Here is a 16,655-nt window from a genome sequence, read left to right as displayed (position 1 = left end):
CAGTTTTGAGGTGAATTAGTAAAAAGTTCCAAAGTTGCTCCAGGTGAGGCTTGAACTCACAACCTCGGCATTGCTCACTGCATGTACTGCTGTATAAGTACCGCGCGCTAACCGATTGCGCCACTGGAGCTGCTGTGTTTTAGTTTTCGACATGAAACTACACCCACAAACACACACACAAGTGTACAAAAGCACCCACAAGCTCTGGCATTGTCTTTTTAGCTGACACCAAATTATGGGTGCCTTGTAGTGCCCATATTGTGCCACTGGAGCTTACCTTTTAGCCTGATATACACTTTGCCACTGATGTTCAGCCAATGGTGCAGTCAAATGTCCCTTCTACATTTTTGTCATGCTGCAGGCAGTGCCACTCGAGCCAGCATGATGCTCTTCCTCATATTCAACACGTGTCAATTGAAACACCTCCCAATGTCATCTTGGCGATGCCTATAAACACCCCAGGACTTTGATGAATTTTTCTCAACAGCAAGTGAGGCAGTTTTCCTGCAAACGGCTGGATGTACCTCAACAAGGAACGCATTGTGGTTCTATTTTGAAGATGTTTGTGTTATTACCTGTAAAGACTTGAATGCCTAACATAATCCCTGTAGACGAGGTGGCCGAGTGGTTAAGGCGATGGACTGCTAATCTGCTGTACACGCGTGGGTTCGAATCCCACCTTCGTCGATTTTAACTTTTGAAATCTTTTTTAAACATCTGCATTGCTCTAAGCACCATTGCCATTGGCTTTCAAAGAACATACAGACAAAAGTGAAAATATGCATGTTAGTTGATTAAGAAGGACACAAACAAGGTTGTCGTGTTACTGGCAGGAATGCAATCTGCTGTGCTTGACTACCCTTTGAGCCAGAATCCGGATAGAAATTTAAAAAAGCAAAGGTAATATCCATATTGTCTCTCTGCTGCCATGTACATGTTTTTTTCAACTTTCACGCATCACATCTCCTCATTAGTCACCCTAAAATTGTGCGGAATACGCACAAATTAGCTGCTCCTCAAAAAATCGGCCAGAAAAAAACAGGTCAAATCACAATCATATACATACATTCTCACACACCCTTCAAATATGTCTACCCAGTAAACATCATGTTGTGTGCTCGTTGTGTTGCTGTTATGCGTCATAACCTGAGGGGCTCTGTAGCTCAGTGGCAGAGCACTGGTCTTGTAAACCAGGGGTCGTGAGTTCGATCCTCATCAGGGCCTCCAAATGGTAATTTTCTTGAACATTGTTGAATAGGAACTGATATTGCACATTGTACCTGTGCAACCTTTTACCAATGGATTCGGGCCTATAACAAAGCCACAAGCGCAAGGTGTCTGAATAGTCTGTGGGGAAGGTCGGCTTTCTGGACCTAATTTCTTCAAGAAAAAGACCTTGATAATCTTGTGATGACAGATGCAGATGATCACGGTGAAGCCCTTACTCTATTGAACAGTACAGCGGTTCTGGGTTGCACGCCTTTCTCTATTTTCAGGGACGTTGATGTGGCAAAATTTAATTGGAAAAGGGTTATTGCCATCACTCACCATTTAAATTCAATGACATCACAGGAAGCAGCAGCATCTGAACTTTGATCTTGGCTGGAAACGTTGAATGATGCCAAACACTGGGAAACTGGAGCTTGCGTTATGCTGGTTTTACTACTAATGGTGTGCCATACGGAAGCTCAAGCACCTTCCTCTGGATTAGTGTTGTGAACCCTCCAGGAGCTCTTGTTATATTTTTCTGAACTTCAACTTGATGTGTTTATCTATCAATGGCCGGGTAAGGAAGAACGAGTCAACGATCTTGTTTCTACTATGACAAACATGATCTATTTTTCACTGACTTTGCACCACCATTGTTTTATCTCTTCTTTAAGCATGGGACTCGAGCACCGTTCCCAAACAGACGAGGTGGCCGAGTGGTTAAGGCGATGGACTGCTAATCCATTGTGCTCTGCACGCGTGGGTTCGAATCCCACCTTCGTCGTATTCTTTCTTTATAGTCTGCATTTAAACATAGACCAAAGTCTTTCAACCTCCCTGTGAAAGACAGGAATGAGTACAGATATGGAAATAGAGATGTAAAAATAAGTTCATTGGTGCAGGCGGAGAATGAAATTAGTCAAAGACTTTCCTCGTAGGTTTCCATTCTTTACTATTATAGGAGCCAAAATCAGCGCAGTTAGTAAATTCCCAAGCTTACATCCCAAATTCTTTTTTCTTTTAGTTGTCTGCCTTTTACATGTTCCTTTTGCCATCATTCTGACCTGCTATCTAAACTCATGAACCTGTTCAGCATCCTACTCAATACATACATACCCGTAAAAGTACATACTCAAACGCATACCGACAATGTATCACCAACATAAGCACACACGCTTTCGCAAATCAGATGTATGATGACGTACTGAACACATGCAGAGATATACAGCCATTTTTACACAACCAGAAATTCATATGCCTGGAGATCTACCTAGGTATAACCCATGGTTTCTTTGCACTTTCTGTTGTTGGCTGTGAGTAAGCAGCAGGTGGCCTTGTAGCTCAGAGGCAGAGCACTGGTCTCGTAAACCAGGGGTCATGAGTTCAAACCTCATCAGGGCCTCGGGCGGATTATTTTCAAAAAGCACGGGGAAGAGAAGCCAGAGTTGCACCATCTACAGAGAACCTTTTATGACGGGATAAATCCACATAATTGAAGTCTTCCACAGAAGGAGTGAAATAGAGTTCGAGAGGAAGGCCTAATGTTTTCAGGCAAAGACTGACAAAAACCTTGCAATGTCGCATGTAGCTGCTTTGGTGAAAAGACTGTTCAAGTTCACAATGCAACGGAGGGGTGTTCCCCATCTCCATACAATCATCTCTTTGATAATGTAAACGTGCCAGGCGTGTTGAAAGACAAAGACAGACACAACCGCACATACCAGTTGAAGAAAGACAGCCAGCAAACACACTTGTATAGAGGTAAGCAAGCCTCAATTAGAGATGTGAGTCCCTCCGTTTCTGCGGGAGTCCACAAGTTTAATAAAAAATGAACACATATCTTTCATGTTCTAATGATTACCAATCTTTCTGATTAGCTCTGCATAGCTCCAATGGCTATGTGTGTGTGTGTGTGTGTATGTGCCCGTGTGTGTAGGGGAAGGGGTCGGTAGATGTGTTCACGCAGAGCAAGTTGCATACATCGCCAACAGCCATTCTCTCCTGCTCCTGTGCATCCAGTTCGGAAGCGAACCCACCCAATTGTTCTATATGTCTGCTACCCTGACCGCATTCACACATCATTGGCTATTAGTATGCAGCTTGTGGGCGCTGTCAATGGGATATAAGCACCATTCCCCATGTCTGCAATAGCTAGACCAGATTCTGAGGTATGAGGAGCAGGGGTCCAGGCACTTCGCCTGACAAACGCCGGGCTTAGCCCTGCCGGGCCTAGCCCTGAGGGGCCTAACTGGGCATGGCCCTGTGTAAGGTAGGGTGAGCAGGGGACCACTTGCAACTAACCTTCGGCACCAATCAGGCATGGAGAGGTCTGTGCAAATGCCCAGCCCTTTAGCAATCTCGATCTGCAAAACCTTCAACTCCTAATTCTCATGGCTCCCAGAAGCCCTAGCCCATATGCAAATGAGGCGAGTTCCTATCAGCATCCTTGTTCTGCTTGATTTTATCAAAGTGACTGCCTGATTAGTGAAAGGGTATTTATTCTCAGAGGTTTGCTTCAAAGGCGATAATGCAGTAAATAGACAACATTAATCTTTGTAAGTTGATATTGTCTCCTGGATCCTACTCCAGTAACCCTTTTTCTACCTTTACAAATGTCTTCCGTAAGTGGTGCTCAGCAGAAAATGGAGTATAATAACAGTTGACATTTTTTATTTTCTGTTCTATTTTCAAAAACCCTCCGTAGCTGTATTTAAAGCGCAAACACCCCATAAATAACTTGCAATGAGTATTCCATGTCTAAAAGGCAGAGGAGCTGTCATACAACATTAACTGACAATCAAGGAAACCTTGAGGTGAACCAAAAAATGTCCAGAACATGTATTGGTTCAATAATTCAGTTTTGAGGTGAATTAGTAAAAAGTTCCAAAGTTGCTCCAGGTGAGGCTTGAACTCACAACCTCGGCATTGCTCACTGCATGTACTGCTGTATAAGTACCGCGCGCTAACCGATTGCGCCACTGGAGCTGCTGTGTTTTGGTTTTCGACATGAAACTACACCCACAAACACACACACAAGTGTACAAAAGCACCCACAAGCTCTGGCATTGTCTTTTTAGCTGACACCAAATTATGGGTGCCTTGTAGTGCCCATATTGTGCCACTGGAGCTTACCTTTTAGCCTGATATACACTTTGCCACTGATGTTCAGCCAATGGTGCAGTCAAATGTCCCTTCTACATTTTTGTCATGCTGCAGGCAGTGCCACTGGAGCCAGCATGATGCTCTTCCTCATATTCAACACGTGTCAATTGAAACACCTCCCAATGTCATCTTGGCGATGCCTATAAACACCCCAGGACTTTGATGAATTTTTCTCAACAGCAAGTGAGGCAGTTTTCCTGCAAACGGCTGGATGTACCTCAACAAGGAACGCATTGTGGTTCTATTTTGAAGATGTTTGTGTTATTACCTGTAAAGACTTGAATGCCTAACATAATCCCTGTAGACGAGGTGGCCGAGTGGTTAAGGCGATGGACTGCTAATCTGCTGTACACGCGTGGGTTCGAATCCCACCTTCGTCGATTTTAACTTTTGAAATCTTTTTTAAACATCTGCATTGCTCTAAGCACCATTGCCATTGGCTTTCAAAGAACATACAGACAAAAGTGAAAATATGCATGTTAGTTGATTAAGAAGGACACAAACAAGGTTGTCGTGTTACTGGCAGGAATGCAATCTGCTGTGCTTGACTACCCTTTGAGCCAGAATCCGGATAGAAATTTAAAAAAGCAAAGGTAATATCCATATTGTCTCTCTGCTGCCATGTACATGTTTTTTTCAACTTTCACGCATCACATCTCCTCATTAGTCACCCTAAAATTGCGCGGAATACGCACAAATTAGCTGCTCCTCAAAAAATCGGCCAGAAAAAAACAGGTCAAATCACAATCATATACATACATTCTCACACACCCTTCAAATATGTCTACCCAGTAAACATCATGTTGTGTGCTCGTTGTGTTGCTGTTATGCGTCATAACCTGAGGGGCTCTGTAGCTCAGTGGCAGAGCACTGGTCTTGTAAACCAGGGGTCGTGAGTTCGATCCTCATCAGGGCCTCCAAATGGTAATTTTCTTGAACATTGTTGAATAGGAACTGATATTGCACATTGTACCTGTGCAACCTTTTACCAATGGATTCGGGCCTATAACAAAGCCACAAGCGCAAGGTGTCTGAATAGTCTGTGGGGAAGGTCGGCTTTCTGGACCTAATTTCTTCAAGAAAAAGACCTTGATAATCTTGTGATGACAGATGCAGATGATCACGGTGAAGCCCTTACTCTATTGAACAGTACAGCGGTTCTGGGTTGCACGCCTTTCTCTATTTTCAGGGACGTTGATGTGGCAAAATTTAATTGGAAAAGGGTTATTGCCATCACTCACTATTTAAATTCAATGACATCACAGGAAGCAGCAGCATCTGAACTTTGATCTTGGCTGGAAACGTTGAATGATGCCAAACACTGGGAAACTGGAGCTTGCGTTATGCTGGTTTTACTACTAATGGTGTGCCATACGGAAGCTCAAGCACCTTCCTCTGGATTAGTGTTGTGAACCCTCCAGGAGCTCTTGTTATATTTTTCTGAACTTCAACTTGATGTGTTTATCTATCAATGGCCGGGTAAGGAAGAACGAGTCAACGATCTTGTTTCTACTATGACAAACATGATCTATTTTTCACTGACTTTGCACCACCATTGTTTTATCTCTTCTTTAAGCATGGGACTCGAGCACCGTTCCCAAACAGACGAGGTGGCCGAGTGGTTAAGGCGATGGACTGCTAATCCATTGTGCTCTGCACGCGTGGGTTCGAATCCCACCTTCGTCGTATTTTTTCTTTATAGTCTGCATTTAAACATAGACCAAAGTCTTTCAACCTCCCTGTGAAAGACAGGAATGAGTACAGATATGGAAATAGAGATGTAAAAATAAGTTCATTGGTGCAGGCGGAGAATGAAATTAGTCAAAGACTTTCCTCGTAGGTTTCCATTCTTTACTATTATAGGAGCCAAAATCAGCGCAGTTAGTAAATTCCCAAGCTTACATCCCAAATTCTTTTTTCTTTTAGTTGTCTGCCTTTTACATGTTCCTTTTGCCATCATTCTGACCTGCTATCTAAACTCATGAACCTGTTCAGCATCCTACTCAATACATACATACCCGTAAAAGTACATACTCAAACGCATACCGACAATGTATCACCAACATAAGCACACACGCTTTCGCAAATCAGATGTATGATGACGTACTGAACACATGCAGAGATATACAGCCATTTTTACACAACCAGAAATTCATATGCCTGGAGATCTACCTAGGTATAACCCATGGTTTCTTTGCACTTTCTGTTGTTGGCTGTGAGCAAGCAGCAGGTGGCCTTGTAGCTCAGAGGCAGAGCACTGGTCTCGTAAACCAGGGGTCATGAGTTCAAACCTCATCAGGGCCTCGGGCGGATTATTTTCAAAAAGCACGGGGAAGAGAAGCCAGAGTTGCACCATCTACAGAGAACCTTTTATGACGGGATAAATCCTCATAATTGAAGTCTTCCACAGAAGGAGTGAAATAGAGTTCGAGAGGAAGGCCTAATGTTTTCAGGCAAAGACTGACAAAAACCTTGCAATGTCGCATGTAGCTGCTTTGGTGAAAAGACTGTTCAAGTTCACAATGCAACGGAGGGGTGTTCCCCATCTCCATACAATCATCTCTTTGATAATGTAAACGTGCCAGGCGTGTTGAAAGACAAAGACAGACACAACCGCACATACCAGTTGAAGAAAGACAGCCAGCAAACACATTTGTATAGAGGTAAGCAAGCCTCAATTAGAGATGTGAGTCCCTCCGTTTCTGCGGGAGTCCACAAGTTTAATAAAAAATGAACACATATCTTTCATGTTCTAATGATTACCAATCTTTCTGATTAGCTCTGCATAGCTCCAATGGCTATGTGTGTGTGTGTGTGTATGTGCCCGTGTGTGTAGGGGAAGGGGTCGGTAGATGTGTTCACGCAGAGCAAGTTGCATACATCGCCAACAGCCATTCTCTCCTGCTCCTGTGCATCCAGTTCGGAAGCGAACCCACCCAATTGTTCTATATGTCTGCTACCCTGACCGCATTCACACATCATTGGCTATTAGTATGCAGCTTGTGGGCGCTGTCAATGGGATATAAGCACCATTCCCCATGTCTGCAATAGCTAGACCAGATTCTGAGGTATGAGGAGCAGGGGTCCAGGCACTTCGCCTGACAAACGCCGGGCTTAGCCCTGCCGGGCCTAGCCCTGAGGGGCCTAACTGGGCATGGCCCTGTGTAAGGTAGGGTGAGCAGGGGACCACTTGCAACTAACCTTCGGCACCAATCAGGCATGGAGAGGTCTGTGCAAATGCCCAGCCCTTTAGCAATCTCGATCTGCAAAACCTTCAACTCCTAATTCTCATGGCTCCCAGAAGCCCTAGCCCATATGCAAATGAGGCGAGTTCCTATCAGCATCCTTGTTCTGCTTGATTTTATCAAAGTGACTGCCTGATTAGTGAAAGGGTATTTATTCTCAGAGGTTTGCTTCAAAGGCGATAATGCAGTAAATAGACAACATTAATCTTTGTAAGTTGATATTGTCTCCTGGATCCTACTCCAGTAACCCTTTTTCTACCTTTACAAATGTCTTCCGTAAGTGGTGCTCAGCAGAAAATGGAGTATAATAACAGTTGACATTTTTTATTTTCTGTTCTATTTTCAAAAACCCTCCGTAGCTGTATTTAAAGCGCAAACACCCCATAAATAACTTGCAATGAGTATTCCATGTCTAAAAGGCAGAGGAGCTGTCATACAACATTAACTGACAATCAAGGAAACCTTGAGGTGAACCAAAAAATGTCCAGAACATGTATTGGTTCAATAATTCAGTTTTGAGGTGAATTAGTAAAAAGTTCCAAAGTTGCTCCAGGTGAGGCTTGAACTCACAACCTCGGCATTGCTCACTGCATGTACTGCTGTATAAGTACCGCGCGCTAACCGATTGCGCCACTGGAGCTGCTGTGTTTTGGTTTTCGACATGAAACTACACCCACAAACACACACACAAGTGTACAAAAGCACCCACAAGCTCTGGCATTGTCTTTTTAGCTGACACCAAATTATGGGTGCCTTGTAGTGCCCATATTGTGCCACTGGAGCTTACCTTTTAGCCTGATATACACTTTGCCACTGATGTTCAGCCAATGGTGCAGTCAAATGTCCCTTCTACATTTTTGTCATGCTGCAGGCAGTGCCACTGGAGCCAGCATGATGCTCTTCCTCATATTCAACACGTGTCAATTGAAACACCTCCCAATGTCATCTTGGCGATGCCTATAAACACCCCAGGACTTTGATGAATTTTTCTCAACAGCAAGTGAGGCAGTTTTCCTGCAAACGGCTGGATGTACCTCAACAAGGAACGCATTGTGGTTCTATTTTGAAGATGTTTGTGTTATTACCTGTAAAGACTTGAATGCCTAACATAATCCCTGTAGACGAGGTGGCCGAGTGGTTAAGGCGATGGACTGCTAATCTGCTGTACACGCGTGGGTTCGAATCCCACCTTCGTCGATTTTAACTTTTGAAATCTTTTTTAAACATCTGCATTGCTCTAAGCACCATTGCTATTGGCTTTCAAAGAACATACAGACAAAAGTGAAAATATGCATGTTAGTTGATTAAGAAGGACACAAACAAGGTTGTCGTGTTACTGGCAGGAATGCAATCTGCTGTGCTTGACTACCCTTTGAGCCAGAATCCGGATAGAAATTTAAAAAAGCAAAGGTAATATCCATATTGTCTCTCTGCTGCCATGTACATGTTTTTTTCAACTTTCACGCATCACATCTCCTCATTAGTCACCCTAAAATTGCGCGGAATACGCACAAATTAGCTGCTCCTCAAAAAATCGGCCAGAAAAAAACAGGTCAAATCACAATCATATACATACATTCTCACACACCCTTCAAATATGTCTACCCAGTAAACATCATGTTGTGTGCTCGTTGTGTTGCTGTTATGCGTCATAACCTGAGGGGCTCTGTAGCTCAGTGGCAGAGCACTGGTCTTGTAAACCAGGGGTCGTGAGTTCGATCCTCATCAGGGCCTCCAAATGGTAATTTTCTTGAACATTGTTGAATAGGAACTGATATTGCACATTGTACCTGTGCAACCTTTTACCAATGGATTCGGGCCTATAACAAAGCCACAAGCGCAAGGTGTCTGAATAGTCTGTGGGGAAGGTCGGCTTTCTGGACCTAATTTCTTCAAGAAAAAGACCTTGATAATCTTGTGATGACAGATGCAGATGATCACGGTGAAGCCCTTACTCTATTGAACAGTACAGCGGTTCTGGGTTGCACGCCTTTCTCTATTTTCAGGGACGTTGATGTGGCAAAATTTAATTGGAAAAGGGTTATTGCCATCACTCACTATTTAAATTCAATGACATCACAGGAAGCAGCAGCATCTGAACTTTGATCTTGGCTGGAAACGTTGAATGATGCCAAACACTGGGAAACTGGAGCTTGCGTTATGCTGGTTTTACTACTAATGGTGTGCCATACGGAAGCTCAAGCACCTTCCTCTGGATTAGTGTTGTGAACCCTCCAGGAGCTCTTGTTATATTTTTCTGAACTTCAACTTGATGTGTTTATCTATCAATGGCCGGGTAAGGAAGAACGAGTCAACGATCTTGTTTCTACTATGACAAACATGATCTATTTTTCACTGACTTTGCACCACCATTGTTTTATCTCTTCTTTAAGCATGGGACTCGAGCACCGTTCCCAAACAGACGAGGTGGCCGAGTGGTTAAGGCGATGGACTGCTAATCCATTGTGCTCTGCACGCGTGGGTTCGAATCCCACCTTCGTCGTATTTTTTCTTTATAGTCTGCATTTAAACATAGACCAAAGTCTTTCAACCTCCCTGTGAAAGACAGGAATGAGTACAGATATGGAAATAGAGATGTAAAAATAAGTTCATTGGTGCAGGCGGAGAATGAAATTAGTCAAAGACTTTCCTCGTAGGTTTCCATTCTTTACTATTATAGGAGCCAAAATCAGCGCAGTTAGTAAATTCCCAAGCTTACATCCCAAATTCTTTTTTCTTTTAGTTGTCTGCCTTTTACATGTTCCTTTTGCCATCATTCTGACCTGCTATCTAAACTCATGAACCTGTTCAGCATCCTACTCAATACATACATACCCGTAAAAGTACATACTCAAACGCATACCGACAATGTATCACCAACATAAGCACACACGCTTTCGCAAATCAGATGTATGATGACGTACTGAACACATGCAGAGATATACAGCCATTTTTACACAACCAGAAATTCATATGCCTGGAGATCTACCTAGGTATAACCCATGGTTTCTTTGCACTTTCTGTTGTTGGCTGTGAGCAAGCAGCAGGTGGCCTTGTAGCTCAGAGGCAGAGCACTGGTCTCGTAAACCAGGGGTCATGAGTTCAAACCTCATCAGGGCCTCGGGCGGATTATTTTCAAAAAGCACGGGGAAGAGAAGCCAGAGTTGCACCATCTACAGAGAACCTTTTATGACGGGATAAATCCTCATAATTGAAGTCTTCCACAGAAGGAGTGAAATAGAGTTCGAGAGGAAGGCCTAATGTTTTCAGGCAAAGACTGACAAAAACCTTGCAATGTCGCATGTAGCTGCTTTGGTGAAAAGACTGTTCAAGTTCACAATGCAACGGAGGGGTGTTCCCCATCTCCATACAATCATCTCTTTGATAATGTAAACGTGCCAGGCGTGTTGAAAGACAAAGACAGACACAACCGCACATACCAGTTGAAGAAAGACAGCCAGCAAACACATTTGTATAGAGGTAAGCAAGCCTCAATTAGAGATGTGAGTCCCTCCGTTTCTGCGGGAGTCCACAAGTTTAATAAAAAATGAACACATATCTTTCATGTTCTAATGATTACCAATCTTTCTGATTAGCTCTGCATAGCTCCAATGGCTATGTGTGTGTGTGTGTGTATGTGCCCGTGTGTGTAGGGGAAGGGGTCGGTAGATGTGTTCACGCAGAGCAAGTTGCATACATCGCCAACAGCCATTCTCTCCTGCTCCTGTGCATCCAGTTCGGAAGCGAACCCACCCAATTGTTCTATATGTCTGCTACCCTGACCGCATTCACACATCATTGGCTATTAGTATGCAGCTTGTGGGCGCTGTCAATGGGATATAAGCACCATTCCCCATGTCTGCAATAGCTAGACCAGATTCTGAGGTATGAGGAGCAGGGGTCCAGGCACTTCGCCTGACAAACGCCGGGCTTAGCCCTGCCGGGCCTAGCCCTGAGGGGCCTAACTGGGCATGGCCCTGTGTAAGGTAGGGTGAGCAGGGGACCACTTGCAACTAACCTTCGGCACCAATCAGGCATGGAGAGGTCTGTGCAAATGCCCAGCCCTTTAGCAATCTCGATCTGCAAAACCTTCAACTCCTAATTCTCATGGCTCCCAGAAGCCCTAGCCCATATGCAAATGAGGCGAGTTCCTATCAGCATCCTTGTTCTGCTTGATTTTATCAAAGTGACTGCCTGATTAGTGAAAGGGTATTTATTCTCAGAGGTTTGCTTCAAAGGCGATAATGCAGTAAATAGACAACATTAATCTTTGTAAGTTGATATTGTCTCCTGGATCCTACTCCAGTAACCCTTTTTCTACCTTTACAAATGTCTTCCGTAAGTGGTGCTCAGCAGAAAATGGAGTATAATAACAGTTGACATTTTTTATTTTCTGTTCTATTTTCAAAAACCCTCCGTAGCTGTATTTAAAGCGCAAACACCCCATAAATAACTTGCAATGAGTATTCCATGTCTAAAAGGCAGAGGAGCTGTCATACAACATTAACTGACAATCAAGGAAACCTTGAGGTGAACCAAAAAATGTCCAGAACATGTATTGGTTCAATAATTCAGTTTTGAGGTGAATTAGTAAAAAGTTCCAAAGTTGCTCCAGGTGAGGCTTGAACTCACAACCTCGGCATTGCTCACTGCATGTACTGCTGTATAAGTACCGCGCGCTAACCGATTGCGCCACTGGAGCTGCTGTGTTTTGGTTTTCGACATGAAACTACACCCACAAACACACACACAAGTGTACAAAAGCACCCACAAGCTCTGGCATTGTCTTTTTAGCTGACACCAAATTATGGGTGCCTTGTAGTGCCCATATTGTGCCACTGGAGCTTACCTTTTAGCCTGATATACACTTTGCCACTGATGTTCAGCCAATGGTGCAGTCAAATGTCCCTTCTACATTTTTGTCATGCTGCAGGCAGTGCCACTGGAGCCAGCATGATGCTCTTCCTCATATTCAACACGTGTCAATTGAAACACCTCCCAATGTCATCTTGGCGATGCCTATAAACACCCCAGGACTTTGATGAATTTTTCTCAACAGCAAGTGAGGCAGTTTTCCTGCAAACGGCTGGATGTACCTCAACAAGGAACGCATTGTGGTTCTATTTTGAAGATGTTTGTGTTATTACCTGTAAAGACTTGAATGCCTAACATAATCCCTGTAGACGAGGTGGCCGAGTGGTTAAGGCGATGGACTGCTAATCTGCTGTACACGCGTGGGTTCGAATCCCACCTTCGTCGATTTTAACTTTTGAAATCTTTTTTAAACATCTGCATTGCTCTAAGCACCATTGCTATTGGCTTTCAAAGAACATACAGACAAAAGTGAAAATATGCATGTTAGTTGATTAAGAAGGACACAAACAAGGTTGTCGTGTTACTGGCAGGAATGCAATCTGCTGTGCTTGACTACCCTTTGAGCCAGAATCCGGATAGAAATTTAAAAAAGCAAAGGTAATATCCATATTGTCTCTCTGCTGCCATGTACATGTTTTTTTCAACTTTCACGCATCACATCTCCTCATTAGTCACCCTAAAATTGCGCGGAATACGCACAAATTAGCTGCTCCTCAAAAAATCGGCCAGAAAAAAACAGGTCAAATCACAATCATATACATACATTCTCACACACCCTTCAAATATGTCTACCCAGTAAACATCATGTTGTGTGCTCGTTGTGTTGCTGTTATGCGTCATAACCTGAGGGGCTCTGTAGCTCAGTGGCAGAACACTGGTCTTGTAAACCAGGGGTCGTGAGTTCGATCCTCATCAGCGCCTCCAAATGGTAATTTTCTTGAACATTGTTGAATAGGAACTGATATTGCACATTGTACCTGTGCAACCTTTTACCAATGGATTCGGGCCTATAACAAAGCCACAAGCGCAAGGTGTCTGAATAGTCTGTGGGGAAGGTCGGCTTTCTGGACCTAATTTCTTCAAGAAAAAGACCTTGATAATCTTGTGATGACAGATGCAGATGATCACGGTGAAGCCCTTACTCTATTGAACAGTACAGCGGTTCTGGGTTGCACGCCTTTCTCTATTTTCAGGGACGTTGATGTGGCAAAATTTAATTGGAAAAGGGTTATTGCCATCACTCACTATTTAAATTCAATGACATCACAGGAAGCAGCAGCATCTGAACTTTGATCTTGGCTGGAAACGTTGAATGATGCCAAACACTGGGAAACTGGAGCTTGCGTTATGCTGGTTTTACTACTAATGGTGTGCCATACGGAAGCTCAAGCACCTTCCTCTGGATTAGTGTTGTGAACCCTCCAGGAGCTCTTGTTATATTTTTCTGAACTTCAACTTGATGTGTTTATCTATCAATGGCCGGGTAAGGAAGAACGAGTCAACGATCTTGTTTCTACTATGACAAACATGATCTATTTTTCACTGACTTTGCACCACCATTGTTTTATCTCTTCTTTAAGCATGGGACTCGAGCACCGTTCCCAAACAGACGAGGTGGCCGAGTGGTTAAGGCGATGGACTGCTAATCCATTGTGCTCTGCACGCGTGGGTTCGAATCCCACCTTCGTCGTATTTTTTCTTTATAGTCTGCATTTAAACATAGACCAAAGTCTTTCAACCTCCCTGTGAAAGACAGGAATGAGTACAGATATGGAAATAGAGATGTAAAAATAAGTTCATTGGTGCAGGCGGAGAATGAAATTAGTCAAAGACTTTCCTCGTAGGTTTCCATTCTTTACTATTATAGGAGCCAAAATCAGCGCAGTTAGTAAATTCCCAAGCTTACATCCCAAATTCTTTTTTCTTTTAGTTGTCTGCCTTTTACATGTTCCTTTTGCCATCATTCTGACCTGCTATCTAAACTCATGAACCTGTTCAGCATCCTACTCAATACATACATACCCGTAAAAGTACATACTCAAACGCATACCGACAATGTATCACCAACATAAGCACACACGCTTTTGCAAATCAGATGTATGATGACGTACTGAACACATGCAGAGATATACAGCCATTTTTACACAACCAGAAATTCATATGCCTGGAGATCTACCTAGGTATAACCCATGGTTTCTTTGCACTTTCTGTTGTTGGCTGTGAGCAAGCAGCAGGTGGCCTTGTAGCTCAGAGGCAGAGCACTGGTCTCGTAAACCAGGGGTCATGAGTTCAAACCTCATCAGGGCCTCGGGCGGATTATTTTCAAAAAGCACGGGGAAGAGAAGCCAGAGTTGCACCATCTACAGAGAACCTTTTATGACGGGATAAATCCTCATAATTGAAGTCTTCCACAGAAGGAGTGAAATAGAGTTCGAGAGGAAGGCCTAATGTTTTCAGGCAAAGACTGACAAAAACCTTGCAATGTCGCATGTAGCTGCTTTGGTGAAAAGACTGTTCAAGTTCACAATGCAACGGAGGGGTGTTCCCCATCTCCATACAATCATCTCTTTGATAATGTAAACGTGCCAGGCGTGTTGAAAGACAAAGACAGACACAACCGCACATACCAGTTGAAGAAAGACAGCCAGCAAACACATTTGTATAGAGGTAAGCAAGCCTCAATTAGAGATGTGAGTCCCTCCGTTTCTGCGGGAGTCCACAAGTTTAATAAAAAATGAACACATATCTTTCATGTTCTAATGATTACCAATCTTTCTGATTAGCTCTGCATAGCTCCAATGGCTATGTGTGTGTGTGTGTGTATGTGCCCGTGTGTGTAGGGGAAGGGGTCGGTAGATGTGTTCACGCAGAGCAAGTTGCATACATCGCCAACAGCCATTCTCTCCTGCTCCTGTGCATCCAGTTCGGAAGCGAACCCACCCAATTGTTCTATATGTCTGCTACCCTGACCGCATTCACACATCATTGGCTATTAGTATGCAGCTTGTGGGCGCTGTCAATGGGATATAAGCACCATTCCCCATGTCTGCAATAGCTAGACCAGATTCTGAGGTATGAGGAGCAGGGGTCCAGGCACTTCGCCTGACAAACGCCGGGCTTAGCCCTGCCGGGCCTAGCCCTGAGGGGCCTAACTGGGCATGGCCCTGTGTAAGGTAGGGTGAGCAGGGGACCACTTGCAACTAACCTTCGGCACCAATCAGGCATGGAGAGGTCTGTGCAAATGCCCAGCCCTTTAGCAATCTCGATCTGCAAAACCTTCAACTCCTAATTCTCATGGCTCCCAGAAGCCCTAGCCCATATGCAAATGAGGCGAGTTCCTATCAGCATCCTTGTTCTGCTTGATTTTATCAAAGTGACTGCCTGATTAGTGAAAGGGTATTTATTCTCAGAGGTTTGCTTCAAAGGCGATAATGCAGTAAATAGACAACATTAATCTTTGTAAGTTGATATTGTCTCCTGGATCCTACTCCAGTAACCCTTTTTCTACCTTTACAAATGTCTTCCGTAAGTGGTGCTCAGCAGAAAATGGAGTATAATAACAGTTGACATTTTTTATTTTCTGTTCTATTTTCAAAAACCCTCCGTAGCTGTATTTAAAGCGCAAACACCCCATAAATAACTTGCAATGAGTATTCCATGTCTAAAAGGCAGAGGAGCTGTCATACAACATTAACTGACAATCAAGGAAACCTTGAGGTGAACCAAAAAATGTCCAGAACATTTATTGGTTCAATAATTCAGTTTTGAGGTGAATTAGTAAAAAGTTCCAAAGTTGCTCCAGGTGAGGCTTGAACTCACAACCTCGGCATTGCTCACTGCATGTACTGCTGTATAAGTACCGCGCGCTAACCGATTGCGCCACTGGAGCTGCTGTGTTTTGGTTTTCGACATGAAACTACACCCACAAACACACACACAAGTGTACAAAAGCACCCACAAGCTCTGGCATTGTCTTTTTAGCTGACACCAAATTATGGGTGCCTTGTAGTGCCCATATTGTGCCACTGGAGCTTACCTTTTAGCCTGATATACACTTTGCCACTGATGTTCAGCCAATGGTGCAGTCAAATGTCCCTTCTACATTTTTGTCATGTTGCAGGCAGTGCCACTGGAGCCAGCATGATGCTCTTCCTCATATTCAAC

At 43.7% G+C, this 16,655-nt stretch overlaps 21 non-coding genes across 21 annotated transcripts; 16 read left to right on the top strand and 5 right to left on the bottom strand.

Annotated features, from left to right (window-relative positions):
* Positions 1-35: 35 nt before the first annotated feature.
* TRNAI-UAU (transfer RNA isoleucine (anticodon UAU)) lies at positions 36-130 on the bottom strand. Its single transcript has 2 exons — positions 93-130; positions 36-71 (listed from the first exon to the last, which is right to left on the bottom strand). It is a non-coding gene; the product is annotated as a tRNA-Ile (tRNA).
* A 480-nt stretch (positions 131-610) lies between these two features.
* TRNAS-GCU (transfer RNA serine (anticodon GCU)) lies at positions 611-687 on the top strand. The gene has a single exon. It is a non-coding gene; the product is annotated as a tRNA-Ser (tRNA).
* A 465-nt stretch (positions 688-1,152) lies between these two features.
* TRNAT-UGU (transfer RNA threonine (anticodon UGU)) lies at positions 1,153-1,224 on the top strand. The gene has a single exon. It is a non-coding gene; the product is annotated as a tRNA-Thr (tRNA).
* Positions 1,225-1,911: 687 nt separating this feature from the next.
* TRNAS-GCU (transfer RNA serine (anticodon GCU)) lies at positions 1,912-1,993 on the top strand. The gene has a single exon. It is a non-coding gene; the product is annotated as a tRNA-Ser (tRNA).
* A 546-nt stretch (positions 1,994-2,539) lies between these two features.
* TRNAT-CGU (transfer RNA threonine (anticodon CGU)) lies at positions 2,540-2,611 on the top strand. The gene has a single exon. It is a non-coding gene; the product is annotated as a tRNA-Thr (tRNA).
* A 1,488-nt stretch (positions 2,612-4,099) lies between these two features.
* Positions 4,100-4,194, bottom strand: TRNAI-UAU (transfer RNA isoleucine (anticodon UAU)). Its single transcript has 2 exons — positions 4,157-4,194; positions 4,100-4,135 (listed from the first exon to the last, which is right to left on the bottom strand). It is a non-coding gene; the product is annotated as a tRNA-Ile (tRNA).
* Positions 4,195-4,674: 480 nt separating this feature from the next.
* On the top strand, positions 4,675-4,751 carry TRNAS-GCU (transfer RNA serine (anticodon GCU)). Its single transcript has one exon. It is a non-coding gene; the product is annotated as a tRNA-Ser (tRNA).
* A 465-nt stretch (positions 4,752-5,216) lies between these two features.
* Positions 5,217-5,288, top strand: TRNAT-UGU (transfer RNA threonine (anticodon UGU)). Its single transcript has one exon. It is a non-coding gene; the product is annotated as a tRNA-Thr (tRNA).
* A 687-nt stretch (positions 5,289-5,975) lies between these two features.
* TRNAS-GCU (transfer RNA serine (anticodon GCU)) lies at positions 5,976-6,057 on the top strand. The gene has a single exon. It is a non-coding gene; the product is annotated as a tRNA-Ser (tRNA).
* Positions 6,058-6,603: 546 nt separating this feature from the next.
* TRNAT-CGU (transfer RNA threonine (anticodon CGU)) lies at positions 6,604-6,675 on the top strand. Its single transcript has one exon. It is a non-coding gene; the product is annotated as a tRNA-Thr (tRNA).
* A 1,486-nt stretch (positions 6,676-8,161) lies between these two features.
* Positions 8,162-8,256, bottom strand: TRNAI-UAU (transfer RNA isoleucine (anticodon UAU)). Its single transcript has 2 exons — positions 8,219-8,256; positions 8,162-8,197 (listed from the first exon to the last, which is right to left on the bottom strand). It is a non-coding gene; the product is annotated as a tRNA-Ile (tRNA).
* A 480-nt stretch (positions 8,257-8,736) lies between these two features.
* On the top strand, positions 8,737-8,813 carry TRNAS-GCU (transfer RNA serine (anticodon GCU)). The gene has a single exon. It is a non-coding gene; the product is annotated as a tRNA-Ser (tRNA).
* A 465-nt stretch (positions 8,814-9,278) lies between these two features.
* Positions 9,279-9,350, top strand: TRNAT-UGU (transfer RNA threonine (anticodon UGU)). Its single transcript has one exon. It is a non-coding gene; the product is annotated as a tRNA-Thr (tRNA).
* Positions 9,351-10,037: 687 nt separating this feature from the next.
* Positions 10,038-10,119, top strand: TRNAS-GCU (transfer RNA serine (anticodon GCU)). Its single transcript has one exon. It is a non-coding gene; the product is annotated as a tRNA-Ser (tRNA).
* Positions 10,120-10,665: 546 nt separating this feature from the next.
* Positions 10,666-10,737, top strand: TRNAT-CGU (transfer RNA threonine (anticodon CGU)). The gene has a single exon. It is a non-coding gene; the product is annotated as a tRNA-Thr (tRNA).
* A 1,486-nt stretch (positions 10,738-12,223) lies between these two features.
* On the bottom strand, positions 12,224-12,318 carry TRNAI-UAU (transfer RNA isoleucine (anticodon UAU)). The gene is made up of 2 exons: positions 12,281-12,318; positions 12,224-12,259 (listed from the first exon to the last, which is right to left on the bottom strand). It is a non-coding gene; the product is annotated as a tRNA-Ile (tRNA).
* A 480-nt stretch (positions 12,319-12,798) lies between these two features.
* Positions 12,799-12,875, top strand: TRNAS-GCU (transfer RNA serine (anticodon GCU)). The gene has a single exon. It is a non-coding gene; the product is annotated as a tRNA-Ser (tRNA).
* A 465-nt stretch (positions 12,876-13,340) lies between these two features.
* Positions 13,341-13,412, top strand: TRNAT-UGU (transfer RNA threonine (anticodon UGU)). Its single transcript has one exon. It is a non-coding gene; the product is annotated as a tRNA-Thr (tRNA).
* A 687-nt stretch (positions 13,413-14,099) lies between these two features.
* Positions 14,100-14,181, top strand: TRNAS-GCU (transfer RNA serine (anticodon GCU)). Its single transcript has one exon. It is a non-coding gene; the product is annotated as a tRNA-Ser (tRNA).
* Positions 14,182-14,727: 546 nt separating this feature from the next.
* On the top strand, positions 14,728-14,799 carry TRNAT-CGU (transfer RNA threonine (anticodon CGU)). The gene has a single exon. It is a non-coding gene; the product is annotated as a tRNA-Thr (tRNA).
* Positions 14,800-16,285: 1,486 nt separating this feature from the next.
* Positions 16,286-16,380, bottom strand: TRNAI-UAU (transfer RNA isoleucine (anticodon UAU)). Its single transcript has 2 exons — positions 16,343-16,380; positions 16,286-16,321 (listed from the first exon to the last, which is right to left on the bottom strand). It is a non-coding gene; the product is annotated as a tRNA-Ile (tRNA).
* Positions 16,381-16,655: the final 275 nt, after the last annotated feature.

The sequence above is a fragment of the Ambystoma mexicanum genome, chromosome 13 (genome assembly GCF_040938575.1).
Source record: "Ambystoma mexicanum isolate Mex_15411 chromosome 13, UKY_AmexF1_1, whole genome shotgun sequence".
In the NCBI taxonomy this organism is placed as follows: domain Eukaryota; kingdom Metazoa; phylum Chordata; class Amphibia; order Caudata; family Ambystomatidae; genus Ambystoma; species Ambystoma mexicanum.
This window is presented reverse-complemented; position numbering and strand designations above follow the sequence as displayed.